General features: G+C 44.6%; 1 long non-coding RNA gene across 1 annotated transcript in view; it reads right to left on the bottom strand.

The window, feature by feature from the left end:
* Nucleotides 1-11,316: 11,316 nt before the first annotated feature.
* LOC142564871 (uncharacterized) overlaps nt 11,317-14,157 on the bottom strand; it is a 33,735-nt gene continuing 30,894 nt past the window's right edge. Inside the window, exon 4 of the long non-coding RNA XR_012824701.1 lies at nt 11,317-11,582. This is a non-coding gene — a long non-coding RNA (uncharacterized LOC142564871). The remainder of the gene's footprint in view (nt 11,583-14,157) is intronic.

Here is a 14,157-nt window from a genome sequence, read left to right as displayed (position 1 = left end):
ACCACTGTGTATGAAAGCCGCGTGCTTTTGTCAACGCGTTCATTAACCGACGCTTCTCGCGCTGGTTTCGTCTGCAAATTTGAATTATTGGTATTTGCGGGCAAACATCTGGATCTGATTGTAACGCACGTCGTACTAGCGGACTCAGGATTAATCTTGACGAGTCGGGGTTCTTGAACGAGCCCCTAAATATAAGTGCACGGTTGTTGTTGTCTTTTCTTTTTTTTTCATTTCGCACTTATCCAAATGCGGTTGATGTGGCCGGGACTTCATTCCGTCACCTCGTGTTTACCACCGCAGCACCATAGGCACTAAGCAACCTCAGTGGAGCTTCAGAATGTCTGCAATTGTACTGGTTTATTAAAGCGAAGCTTTATTTGCCTTTTCTGTCGACATTCCGGGCACTGCTGCTGTGGTCTTGTTCACGCGCGCCGCTGGGTTTCTTGCAACGCCACCAGATGGCGCTCGCCTCCGCTCATCCCGGAAACTGGAGTGGAAAAGAAACCTGCAATGAGTAACTACATAAGAGGACTAATCAAAATCAGGAAAGAAACAATTTATGATAACTCAAAGGGGAGCTCATTACTTTTCGACGCGAGATCTGGATGCTTTGGAACGCGCACCTGTAAAGCGAGATATAAGAAGGGCGAAGAAGCATGTGCTCGCTGCGATAAAGCTAGGGAAACGACGGAGCACGTTTTATTAGAATGTGAAGACGTCTACCCAGCGGTCGATTTAGCAACTACTGGCCTCCTTGAAGCCCTTGGGTTCAGCGGGAGCAGTGGTAAAGCAAACATGTCCGTAACAGGCATTAGTAAGAGGCGATTGGAGGATTGGTGGAAGAAAAGTAGGGAAACGACAAAAGACGGAGACGTACAAAAGCACAGCTCGCAATAGGGGATCAGAAAATTTGGGCGTGGTAGTTCATAGTGTTTATTTCATGGTTTAATTTAGGTAGGACATTAGGCAGTATAATAGCAAGAGCTTCGTGGCGCAACCCACGAGCGTCCACCTTCGTGGCGCAACCTCATGAGCGTCCCCCTTAAAAGCGACGCTCATGACATCCATCCATCCCATCCGGAGGAGGCAGTGGAAAAGAAACCTGACATGAGTAACTACGTAAGAGGACAAATCAAAATCAGGAAAGAAACAGTTTATAAGTAAAAGGGGAGCCCATTACTTTTCGACGCGAGATCAGGATGCCTTAGAACGCGCACTTTTACAGCGAAAAATAAGAAGGAAGAAGAAGCATTTGATGTAGTAGTTCTGCGGAAACCCCCAAGGTGAAGAGAAGTAATGAATAAAGGGAAAATCAGACATCCGGACAGGACCAGGACCGGACCAGGACGAATTTTTCTTCAACTATGAGGTTTTTCTTTTTTTGGAGCAATTGCTACGAACGGGTGCATGTCTGATTTTCCTTTATTCGAAGTAGCAAGCGTGGGCTTGCTGCGATAAAGTTAGGGAAACGATGGCGCATGTTTTTATTAGACTGTGAAGATATCTGCCCACCGATTGATTTGAGCATCACTGGACTCCTTGAAGCCCTTGAGTTCATAGAGAGCAGGGGGAAAGTAAACAAGTAAGCAATAGAAATTAGTAGGAGAGTGATCGGAAGATTGGTGTAAGTAGGGAGGTGGCAAAAGGCGGAGACGTGCAAGGGTAAAGTTCGCAGTAGAGGGTCAGAAAATTTGCTAATGGGAATCTATCAAGGATTTCTTTTTCTTATCTTTCTTTCACCTAGGTAGAACGTTAGGCAGAGAGAGAGAGAGAGAAAAAAAAACATTTATTCGGACCATCGAGGTGGTTGCTCTGGAGGTCGAGTGGGTGATGTCCTCATTTCAGGACTCCTCTGGCCATGGCTGCTCGACGTACTTGCTGGACGAGAGCTTGTTTATTAGCAATAGCTTGGGGGAGAAACACCCCGCCCCGTTCCAAAGGGGATGCTCATAACACCCATCCATCCATCCATCCAGAGCAGATGGTGCAATTGCTTGAAGGCCTATAGAGCTGGGCTTTTTTTCTGTGCCGTTTCATTGCTCTACTGAATCAAAGTGCGTCTAATGCCTTGCCTGGTACGAAAGAAACAGTCCACCTTGCGCTTATTAATCGAAACCATATTATACGCTAGCTTAGAAAAACGGAGAGGTGAAGGGCCACACAATATCAAACACTGTCGTCATTTGCCGCTATAGTATGCATACCACCCGAGACAGGGACTTACGCGCAAAAATTTTGGCGATACGCTTTTGTCCGTTAACTTCACACTTTCACGCTGTCGCATCACTTGAGCACCATTCTCGCGGGGCCGCTCACCAAAGAGTGCTATCTTGCATTCATGATCACATAAAACTGACCAAGCACCAAGAATAACTCGCAGCTTGGGTTTTCATAAAGCGGTATACAGTTGACGATATTTCCACTGCGTGTTGATACGGGGCCAAATTATTCCTCGGACTGTCAGTGATGATGCAGAGAACGACAAACCTGACCTCTTCCCCCTTTATTTAACGTACGGTGCATGATGGTATTAAGTCCTCAATCAAGCCACTTGTTTGTATAATTGTTAGGCACTTAAATACTGAAGCGAGGTAACGGTCAACCGCAATGGACACAACGAACTTATTAGGAAAGGATTATCTGTGCATTTTTTCAGACAAATGACAACAGTTTAGTAATGTACAGTTTTACTTTCTAAGACTAAGGCATAGTTGAAACATGACTGCCTTTTTCTGCATAGCCACGTTACCTCTAATGGCAGCTGTTCTCTCTGTTATCTACTATACAATGTTCGGCTCCTCACACATATCCAGCGCTAAAGAACCGTTGTAAGGAATATATTCGTCTAGATCTTCCATGCTTTTGTCAGTATCTCGTACTACAATGACCTGGCCTTATTCTCAGAGCTAGATGATATAATTTCTATTGCAGTCCAGAACATATTCATTTTGATTTCTGCTATCTCTGTCTGTCCACGAGGAACATACTCCCAGTCGTGTTTTTGTTCCTTGCCATTTACAGCCAATCCACAGACGTTCCTAACTTGTACGGTGTACTCGATACGGCTTCGAACTTGGCCTAATGAGCATGCCTACACCTACACCTTACATCGACGTAATCAATCTGCTGCAACCGCCCCACATAAAAGTGACAATAGCCGGTGGCTGCCCCACATCTCGAATTTAGTCACGGCATCTAAACTGCGTCATCCAGCTGCGTTTAAATTTCCAGTTATTTATCGTGCTATGACCACCCAGTACCTTAATATAAGATATCTTGCGTTGTCTAATTTTTCTCCGGGAGGCATTTGCTAATTCATTGTGTTTTTAATTCAGTTCGTCGCTGGTGTATCGCAACATTAAGCACTTAATCTACCTTTGTTAGAGCCTGCGGCCCGCCTAAAGAAATATAATGGGCGTGGCGCAAATCAACGTCTAACCGGAACTGCTGCACTGTTGCTGATATATCCCGGCACTCACAAATGCGCCCACGTGGCATGCGCGGGGCTGTTCTCGGTTGCTACGCACCACTGACTGTAAATATGTTGCCTAAGCTAGCGTCATAGTTTTTATGCTTCCTGAGGCACTGTCCTTTTGAATTTTGCACTCCTTCCGTTCGACCTCAGGCCCAGTGCACACGGACTTGGGCTTCAAGCTTTCCTGAGTTCGCTAGCCCCATTAGCTACATATATGCTTCGCGACCGCGCCTTGTTGCTGCAGTTATTACCATTTAAATAAGTTTTCTAATTTTTAAATTTGAATAATTTAATCATTATTTTCCCCCATTATCCCCAATAGGTGCCGATCCTTTATTTTGCCCCAAACATGTTACTTGGTTATTGCCATGAGTTCATCGACCAGAGAAGCTCACTAATCCTCACTCAGTCGTCTACGCCTACTCTCCCTCATGTCCGCTTCTTTCCTAAGCATGTTGGAAACCCCAACAAAGAATACTTGGCGTTCTTGCTCCTCGCTCTTCGAATTTCCACATCAAGCTGCGACGCCCTATCTCCCTATCCTATCGTCACCCCTCGTTTTGTTGACTGCTTCTGCTTCCAGCAGTTCAGTTGTAGCCCCGTCATGACCACACCGCTTGCGCCTCCGTCATTGATTCGCAGCTTCTCAGTGTTAGCTTCTTGCGCATGTCTTGTGTCGGAGGCAGCCCTGCTCGCAGTTTTTGTATCGTAGGGTCCACCATTGCTTGGCAGAATCGGGGGCCCTCAACTTCATTTGTACGTTGGCTAACTTGTCTGTTACCAGTTTCCCTTGTTTCTGCTCTCTTTTGTGTTTATTTTCGAGCTTCTCAACCCGCCTCACAAGCTGCTTATAACTTTTTTAGGCTTTCAGCGCAGCTGAGAAAGAGCAAGAAGGAAGGTGGAAGGGGTAATGAGAAAGAACGGAGAAGTGAGTGAGCGCTAACTTCCAACTGATGGTTTTCGTCCTCTAGACGGACGAAGGTCACCATCATCTATATGACTAGAATCACTTAATAGGCAAGTTCATCTAAGGTTTATTAAAATAAGGCTTAAAAGTGGGAATTTGCGCAGGTTAGCAATAGTAGTAAGATTTTGAGATATCGTTACAAACGGTACGTATAGGCGAAAAAACAGGTAAGTTGGAAGCCCCGTGTTTCTTGTGCTTCTTTTATTACATACCAGTCGTTTCTAACGTGCTTTTGCAAGTTTGCTACGAAACGTTAATTAGTATCCACGCAATGATGGAATCCTTCAGCATTTGTAACACACGTAGTATCAGCTATAACGTAAATGGCAAAACATGCAGTACAGTACAAGTCATGCTATCATTTAAAATTTAAGGCAAATAGCAAAACCATACAAGTAAGGAAAAAATGCCTGTCGTTGGGTACAGGTACGTAGGAGTTCGATAAAGCATTTTGTCTGAAAGAACAGAGGCATTGAGCTAGTTTCTTATCAGAAGTTGTACTGTCCGACACTTTCGCACCGTTGTGCTGCAACAAATGCTCGATATAAGTGCTACTTCTTGCGAGGAGAATAAATTTAGTCTACTGGCGCTTCATCCGTTAAATGTGGCAAATGAAACATGTTGATTGAGCTAGCACGGCACTTCACTTCAACAGGCCGTGGTACCTTAGGACATATGGAATTGCGCAGCTAAACACGAGGTCTCGGGTTCGATCGAAGCCACAGCGGCCCCATTGTGATGGTTGCGAAATGCAAGAACACTTGTACTGGGATTTAGGCACACGTCGAAAAACCCGAGTTGTTCAAAATCGATCCCAGAAAGCTCTGCCACTACGGCCTGCCTCATAATCAGATTATAATTATCGCCCGTAAAAAGCCGTTGTCACAAATATATATTCCTGTTAGCTGCCATTGCATATTCCAATTATGCAGGACAATCGTTACATTAACACAATGCATATCGCGTCCATCGATCAGTCGCCGTGCGGCTTCGACTTTCATGTCAAGCAATTATTTATAACAGCTTAGCACTTTCCCCGCCAGGTTCTCGTACGACCTTTTTTTTTCTTTTATACATTGCCCAAACACTTCCTGGTTGTCCTACGTGCCTGAAATATGCCATCAGTAAAAAGCCTGTAAAAAGTAAAAAGGTCGTGGCAGGTTGTCTACCTTGCACGTAGTGTTCGGCCACGTGCCCTGCCGAAACAATGGGAAAATAGAATTTCAGGGACGGACTCTATGAGCAGCGAGATGCAATACCGTAAATACTCAAATATTCGCCGCACCTCTAAATGGGCAGCTCAACAATTATTGAAAAACTGAAACTACGGCAGCAGCTTGTCTGCCTTTGGGTTTTGCCCACGAATTGTGCGTCGACGGCGGACGTTGCCGTGAAAAGCTTTTCAAGTGTCAGGTTTATTCAAAGTAGGAGAAGTGCACAGGAATTTTTGCACAAGACATCTACATTCCGAGATCAAGGCTTTGAGCTAGTCATCTGTGATGTCGCAGGCACGTCTAATTTAATGGAGTGCATGCTACCTACAGGTGCGCTTCTGCGGAGGCACTGTGCTATCTGCACGCATTGCGCATATGTGGACCGTATTGCGATTCAGATGTCACTTTTTTGCATTTGAATGACATCAGTATTGCTTGGCGTGAAGCGTTGCCTCACGCCAATCAGAACATCAGGAAAAAAACGGAGTTTTTGCTGCATTAGCCGTTTCTGAGATTCGTTTACGGCAAAAGTATTCAAGATAAGAAAATGCACCTTGGTGTGTCAGGAGAGGAAACATCACACAACAATTCTGTGGATAGATATTGCGTGTAAGACAAGCAGAAAGTAATGTAGGCTGCAATAAATGTTGACAGAACAATTACTTTTTTGAAATGAATATCTTCCTTCCTTTTGCATGAAGTAAAACGATTTTAACCTATACTCTATTATACATACTACTTATCACGTGTGCGAAGTTTTTATGTGTCCTGATAATTAGTTGATAAGTTATCATTATTTCCAACTGGCACTTGATGTTTATACTTGGTCACGCATTCCCAAAGTTGGGACAAAACTAATCGAGATGAAAACCTGAATTTACATTTTTCAAGCAGCAAGTCCTTCGCTTCCATTCCTTAGAAAGAAAATCGTCATATTTTTATTAGGGGATCTACACGGGAGCACTGAATTTAGCTAATGTTTGTGCTGGTCATGTCAGTGCTAATTGTCATCAATTTCCATGTACGTGCTGATTCACTACGAGTGCTGCCCATAAGTTACCCGCACAGTGTACTGTTATTGCTGTTACTAACAGCTTCCACTAAGCAGTGGTTGAAAGCACAAAAAAAGTTACAATAACTGATAAATCTCACAGCTGTTATTTAGTAGTGGCCTCATTAGCACAAAGAAATTATCAAGCTGTTTCGCGTCCGTGCCGGCATTTCTCAATTGTGGCGGCACTAACTATTATAAACCAGGCAAAACACTGACGGCTTCTTTCCCTAGATTTGAGTGTTTAGCTCAGTCTAGTCACCACGTGTGCCCGGCCCTCATAGCTGGAAGAACGAAAGAAAGAAAGAAAGAAAGAAAGGGAAAGATGTAGCGCCGGGCATTGGGTCACTCCTGAAGAACGGCTGGAAGTAAGGTTGGGCCAAAAGCGAAGTCAGATACGGAAAAGTAAACTAAGAGAAAAATAAATACGAGGAGCTATTCGATCTCTTGTTCTGAATGACGACTAGTAGCGCCCCTAATCTCCTCGCAACATTTCGCTCTCCTTGCACGATACATCATGATTTCGTGTCCGCTAGCCACCAGGTTAGGCTAAAGTCCCGTTATGAACTTTTCTGAGAAAAAAAGCTAAGTACCGAAAATGTTTCCGGCGCCGCCGACGCACTTTATTGGACAGCGCCCACTTCCGGCTGGGAGCTACTTCCGTCCGCCAAGTTCTTCCTGTGCCAGTCCAGCTGGTTCGCTGGACCAGTTCGCTGCTGAATTCCACGGCACTAGCATGCTTCTTTTCCTGCTTGTGCAGTTGTGTGGGCTGCAGATGTTCAGCGAAGGTAACTTCTGTATATCTTTTGCTGTTTGTTGGAAGTCAGCGTACTTTTCCGGACGCTTCTTGCTGCCTGCTGCTTCGGCCGCCACCGCCGAAATGTGCGTTAGAAATAAAAAGCGCGGGAAAAAATGCGGTAGGCTGAACACGGCGGCCGACGCGAGCCCCAAGGGTAAGCCTGGTAGGAGGAGGAACTTGTCGCTTCTTGGCAAAAGCCGTTCTAGGGACCTTGGGTTGAGCCATTGTGTCATTGTGGCCAGGAGCAATCGCGGATAGCGGAAGATTCCAGAAGCTTGCTGGGTACCCGCTTTCTTTTTGGCACCGGCAGTCACCTTTTCCTGTCTCTGTCTACCCTCATCTTCGTCTTTCTCTTCCACTTTTAATCTTTCCTGTCCTCTCATTTATTCCATTCACTTCGACTTTTCCTGGCGGCAAGGGTTAACCTTGTGTGGCTGTCCTAACTTGGGTATATCATATTGGGTTATATTAACGGCATACTGTTGGCGCTGTGCAGAAGCTTGTTTAGATGTTCTGCCACGTCACCTTGTTGGGCTCCATGGTGGGTGGCCGACGCCGTTGCCGAACAAATCACTTATTTCTATGAGAACCTCGAACCCGTTTTCATCTGATCGTGCCTCGAAAAGGGTACGCACCGACGCAACCTCGCTGTTCTTGCCCAAAAACAAAGAAACGTTCCCGAAATTCCACGTCCTTCACTGTGAACAAACATCCACAAAAGCTAGTGCAATTTCATCATTCCTTGTTGCCAAGTGCCTAAAAGAGACCATTGGAGCTGGTTATAGGTAACAAAGATGGCAAGTGGGAACTTGTTCCTCGAACTAAAAGACAAAGAACAATACAACAGACTCGCACACCTCGTAGCCTTTGGTAACTTTCCTGTTTCGGTGAGCGCACATCGAAGTGTGAACACAGTCAGAGGCGTAGTATCAGATGAAAATTTAATGGCATTGAATGAAGAAGAACTCCTGGACAGAGGGAAGGACCAAGGCATAATCCATGTGCAGTGCATCAAAATTAGACAGAATGACAACGAAATCCCAATGAAGCATTTAATACTCACTTTCAGTTCGACTTCTTTACCCGAGTCCCTTGAAACTGGCTACGTAAAACTTCATGTTGGACCCTACATTCATAACCCGCGACGTTGCTTCCAATGTCAGAGATTTGGTCACGCATTCCAGAGCGGCCGAGGGCAGTTTATGTGCGCAAAGTGCGGCACAACCGGTCACTCTAGTGACGACTGCAATAATGATGAGTTAGGTTGGGCGAACTGCGAGGGCAGCCACCCTGCATACTCCAGAGATTGTCCAGCCAGGAGGAAAGAAAAGGAAATAATTACTGTAAAATGTAAGGAGAATATAATGTTCCGTGAAGCGTGACAACGGATCTCCACGCTAGTCACAATGAAAACATCTTTTGCTGAAGTGGTGCAATGGGGCGCGGCACCACAACAGCCTCTGGCGGCAGCCCGGACAACGCCTAGCGTGCCGGGGCTGTCGCCACCCGCCCCTACGGTGGGAGCAGCCAGCGCTGCCCTACCATCTCTCAAACCGTCCACACCAGTGGCCTCTTCAAGCTCCGGCAGCAGCAAAGCACTGCAGAGGAAACAGGGGTCTTGTCGACCTCCGGCCCGGTGGGGACAAAGACTTAATTCATCGCTTGAGATGAAGTCTACGCGACGCACACATCGCTCTCTGGGGCGGGTGTCCAGTGCCTTGCAAGAGGCTATGGACACCAGTCCAAGCCAAACGGCGCAGGTAGCGTTGAAGGAGTGGCGAGGTTCTCTTGACCGCTCCAAAAAAGAAAAAAAACACCAAATACAGGGCCTAACGAAGGCTCTGTAAGGTAATGTCACTTTTGAGACACACAGCACAATTTTTTTCAACATGGATGACGTCATACAGTGGAATGTTAGAGGACTACTAAGAAACCTAGATGATGTCCAAGAAAGTCTCTGTCAGTTTAAACCTAAAGTGCTGTGTGTGCAAGAAACCCATCTAACTTACAAGCACACCAACTTCCTCCGACAATACATGACTTTCCGGAAAGACCGCGAGGATGCTGTCGCAACTTCTGGCGGTGTAGCTACCATTGCTGATAGAAGTGTAGCGTGTCAGCATTTGAAGCTCCAAACGGCCCTTGAGGCCGTGGCTGTTGGAGCCGTACTTTTAAATAAACTCATTACCGTCTGCTCTTTGTGCATACCACCACATTATCAGCTTCACAGACGCGGCTTAGAATCATTAATAGATGAGCTCCCAGAACCCTATCTGATTCTCGGTGATTTTGATGCACACAGTAGTTTGTGGGGCGATTCACGCTGTGATGCGCGAGGTCGCGTCATTGAAAAGGTGCTTTTTTACTCTGGAACATGTCTCTTGAATACGAAGGAGCCCACATATTTTAACCTGGCCAACAAGTCACTCTGCCTATCTTAGGATTTTATCGCCGATGCTTTTACCCTATTTTAAATGGAAGGTGCTTAACAACCCGTATGGAAGTGACCATTTCCCAATAACCCTAACTACACCGAAACAAGATCAACTTCCACCGCAGGTTCCTCGGTGGAAGGTTGACTCAGCCGATTGCGACCAGTGCCGACCTCTTACACGCATGACTTGGACTGAGACGTCCGGTATAAGCATAGATGACGCTGTTGCATAATTTACAGCTTTTATACTTGATGCCGCCTGTAAATATATTACTCAAGCCAGTGGCATGGGTTCCAAATGCCGTGTTCCCTGGTGGAACGATGCATGTAGGCAAGCACGGAGGAACCAGAACAAAGCGTGGGCGATGCTTCGCGATTCTCCAACAGCAGAAAACCTGGAAAACTTTAAACATGTCAAATTCCAGGCAAGGAGAACGCGCCGGCAAGCAACACGAGAGAGTTGGGCGAAGTTTATATCGAGCATCAACTCGTACACAGATGAGAGAAAAGTATGGAATAGAGTGATGGAAGCTAATGGGCAACAAACGTATGCCCTGCCTTTAGTAAATAGCCACGGAGAAAGCCTGGAAGATCAAGCCAACTTATTTGGTGCACATTTTGAACACCATATCTAGCTCCTCACACTACTCCGAAACTTGCTAAAGTACAAAACACTAATAGAGAAGCAAAAGTTAGAAAAAATGTGCGAGAAGTGCGGCGTATAACGAACCATTCTGCATAGCAGAACTTCAGGCGGCACTGAACTGTTGTAATACATCCGCCCCAGGTTCAGACCGCATAATATATCAGATGTTAGAACAACTACCATCCGAAACACAGAAAACCGTCCTTTCGCTTTACAACCTTATATGGTTTTCCGGCGAGATCCCCCCTGTTTGGAAGGAGGCTACTGTAATTCCAATTCTGAAGCACGGAAAGGATCCTTCCTCTGTAACAAGTTACAGACCTATAGCGCTAACAAGTTGCCTCTGCAAAGTATTCGAAAAAATGATTAACTGTCGCCAACTAGACTTCCTCGAGTAAAACAAATTGCTCGACCCATACCAGTGCGTGTTTCGGGAGGGTTGATCGACCAGTGACCATCTTATACGCATCGAAGCACGTATCCGTGAAGTTTTTGTCCATAAGCAGCATTTCTTATCAGTATTGCTTGGTATGGAGAAAGCGTATGATACTACGTGGCGATTAGGGATATTGAGAGACCTCTCAGACTTAGGTATACGTGGCAATATGTTCAATGTTATCGAAAGTTATCTGTCTAATCGCACATTCTGTGTTCGAGTGGGCAATGTTTTGTCACGGAAATTTTTACAGGAAACTGGAGTGCCGCAGGGTGGGGTACTTAGCTGCACGCTCTTTATAGTAAAAATGAATTCTCTTCGTCTACACATACCACATAACATCTTCTATTCCACATATGTGGATGATGTGCAGATAGTATTTCAATGAAGTTCTCTTGCAGTCTGTGAGCGACAGGTCCAGATTGGTCTTAACAAGGTCTCCAAATGGGCTGATCAGAAGGGCTTCAGACTGAACCCACAAAAAAGCACCTGTATCATTTTCTCTAGAAAAAGAGGCCTTCCCCCTGATTCTGAAATTGTGTTGCATGGTGAGCGTCTGCCTGTAAGCAGAGAACATAAATTTTTAGGCATAATTTTAGACGCAAAATTAACCTTTGTACAGCACATAAGGTGTCTTAAAACAAATGTATGAAGACAACGAATATCTTAAAGGTGCCCTCAAGCACAACCTGGGGTAGTGATAGAAAATGTTTCATGAACTTGTATATTCTATCCTATTCAACGCCACTTTATTGCAGTTTAAACATTCATCCCCTTCCCCAGCTCTTTCAGTTTATTTCGTAATATTTGTTATTATACTTTGTATAATAATATTATACTTTGTTATTGATACTTTTGTAAATACTAACACTACTAGGTTCTCAGAACTCCATAATCCTCTTTTACTTAAAGTGCGCACAAACTGTGGTAAGTTCACTACCACATTTGTGGGAATAAAACTGCGCAATTCTATTCCCCATACCATTCCCCTACAGAGCATATATTGAAGGACCAAGGTAAGAATTATTTTATGCAGCAACTGTCTTAATCGTAACAACTGAGTTTTGTGATTGCAATAATAATTCACTTGGCTATTATATGTTATATTACTCTTATTTTTATTATATTGTAAATTTGCGTTACTTGTTCACTACAGAAGTTTTGTTCGCAATTTTTGTCTTACTAAACAGCTTTATATTCTTGTTTTTTCACAGTGTTCCTTATTTTTATCAAATTGTCTGTAAAGTCACCGTAACCAATGCTTGATCTGTTTCTCGTTTTTTTATTTTGTTCATGTATGGGAGTCCCCCTGACAGTTTCTAACTTTGGAACTACCTTTGTAGTGCTCATTCTGTATACAATTCTTTGTAAAACTGACATCGTTGATGAATAAACTTGAACTTGAAAAAGCCTCATACGCACACGACTAGAATATGGAGCCATAGTTTACCAGTCTGCTACTCCAACTGCTCTAAAGATGCTAGACCCTGTCCACCACTTAGGAATTCGTCTGTCCACAGGTGCCTTTAGAACAAGCCCAGTGAAAAGCCTGTACGTTGAATCAGATCAATAGTCACTTCAACCAACTGCAGAAAACATATTCGTCTTTCATCTATTTTCTTAGAGGGAACGGAAACAATCAGCGCCCCGCGTATTACACCATAAATGATTTGTCCAATTGTCAACTTTTTTGCAACCGGCCCACAGTGGCACAGCCTTTCTCACTGCGTGTTAGAGACATAGCTGAAGAAGCAAGGGTTCCACTGCTTGAATACCACCTTATGCCCCCTGCTATACGGCCTCCGCCATAGCAGTGGCAACCAATAGACTGTGATACATCTTTCGTAGCTGTTACAGAGCGCGCGCCTGTCGCGCATATACGAATGTACTTGCTCGAATTACAGCACAAATATTCCTCTCCTGAATTTTTTACACACGCATCGAAGTGTAATTCTGGCGTATCTTACGCAGCCAACGGTCCATCCTTTTCGGATGCCGGTGTTCTGCACCCTAACACAAGTATTTTCACAGCAGAAGCCGTCGTTAAACACTATAAAAAATTTAATATCCCAAAGGCACTTATATACACAGACTCTTTGATCGTCGTAAATGCTTTGAAAACTGTCAAGAAATAATAAAACCCCGTAATTCTATCTCTTTACTCAGCATTACTAAATACCTATGTGTCCAAGCAGCATATCGTGGTATGCTGGTTGCCGGGGCACTGAGAGATAGACGGAAACGTGTTGGCTGACGAGCTAGCCAGCCACATCCTTCCACACGAACGCTTTCAACACTTCCACGACTGTCCCTGTAATGGACCTCAAGCCCTCAATAAGAAAAAAGCCAAGGGCTTTCTGGCAGCGCTTCTGGGATAAAGAAACGGAAAATAAACTATATGTTATTTAAGCCGTATCTTGGCAACTGGCCGCCGGTATCGAAAAGCTGCCATACAGAACTAACACTTTGCAGACTCAGGATAGGACACACATACAGCACACACGCATACCTCTTGTCTGGTGGCGATCCACCCACATTTGATAAATGTGGTGAGCCATTTACCGTGCTTCACATCCTGTTGCAATGCACTGAATTAGACGCTAATAGGAAAAAGCATTTTTCATTACCACACCGGCAACTAATTTCACTTCATCCTCTAATGATCATAGGTATAGAATCTCTCTTTAAATATCAATCCTTGTGGGAATTTTAAAAGATGTACATAGTTTTTTATGTCATAGCACCAGGAAATCCGTAGCACGGCCTGTTAACTGAGGTTTCTGCTGCAGTAACTGCATTAAAGGAAAGCACCTGCCTCCCAGCTTTTGGGCTCAAAGGCCTCCCTGAGGCATAGGTGCTATTTCCATATTCTTGCATTTTAGCTCCATGATCACTTATCACGCGTACTATATCCATAGGCCACTACATGTATCGCTATCATAATTTTTTACAAGATATCATTTTAGGCTTCTACGATACATTGATTTTAGGCCACTTTACAGCCATGTTACATCCCACCATCGCAACTCACAAATCAGCGCTTAACACAACATTATCAGTCATGGCGGTCTTTGGCCATACCTGGCCCATGCGCCACGAAAAACACATTCATTCATTCATTCTTTTTTTCGCAGA

Source organism: Dermacentor variabilis, chromosome 11, assembly GCF_050947875.1.
Source record: "Dermacentor variabilis isolate Ectoservices chromosome 11, ASM5094787v1, whole genome shotgun sequence".
In the NCBI taxonomy this organism is placed as follows: Eukaryota; Metazoa; Arthropoda; class Arachnida; order Ixodida; family Ixodidae; genus Dermacentor; species Dermacentor variabilis.
Note: the sequence above shows the minus strand (reverse complement) of the source record. Positions and strands in the feature narration are given on the sequence as shown.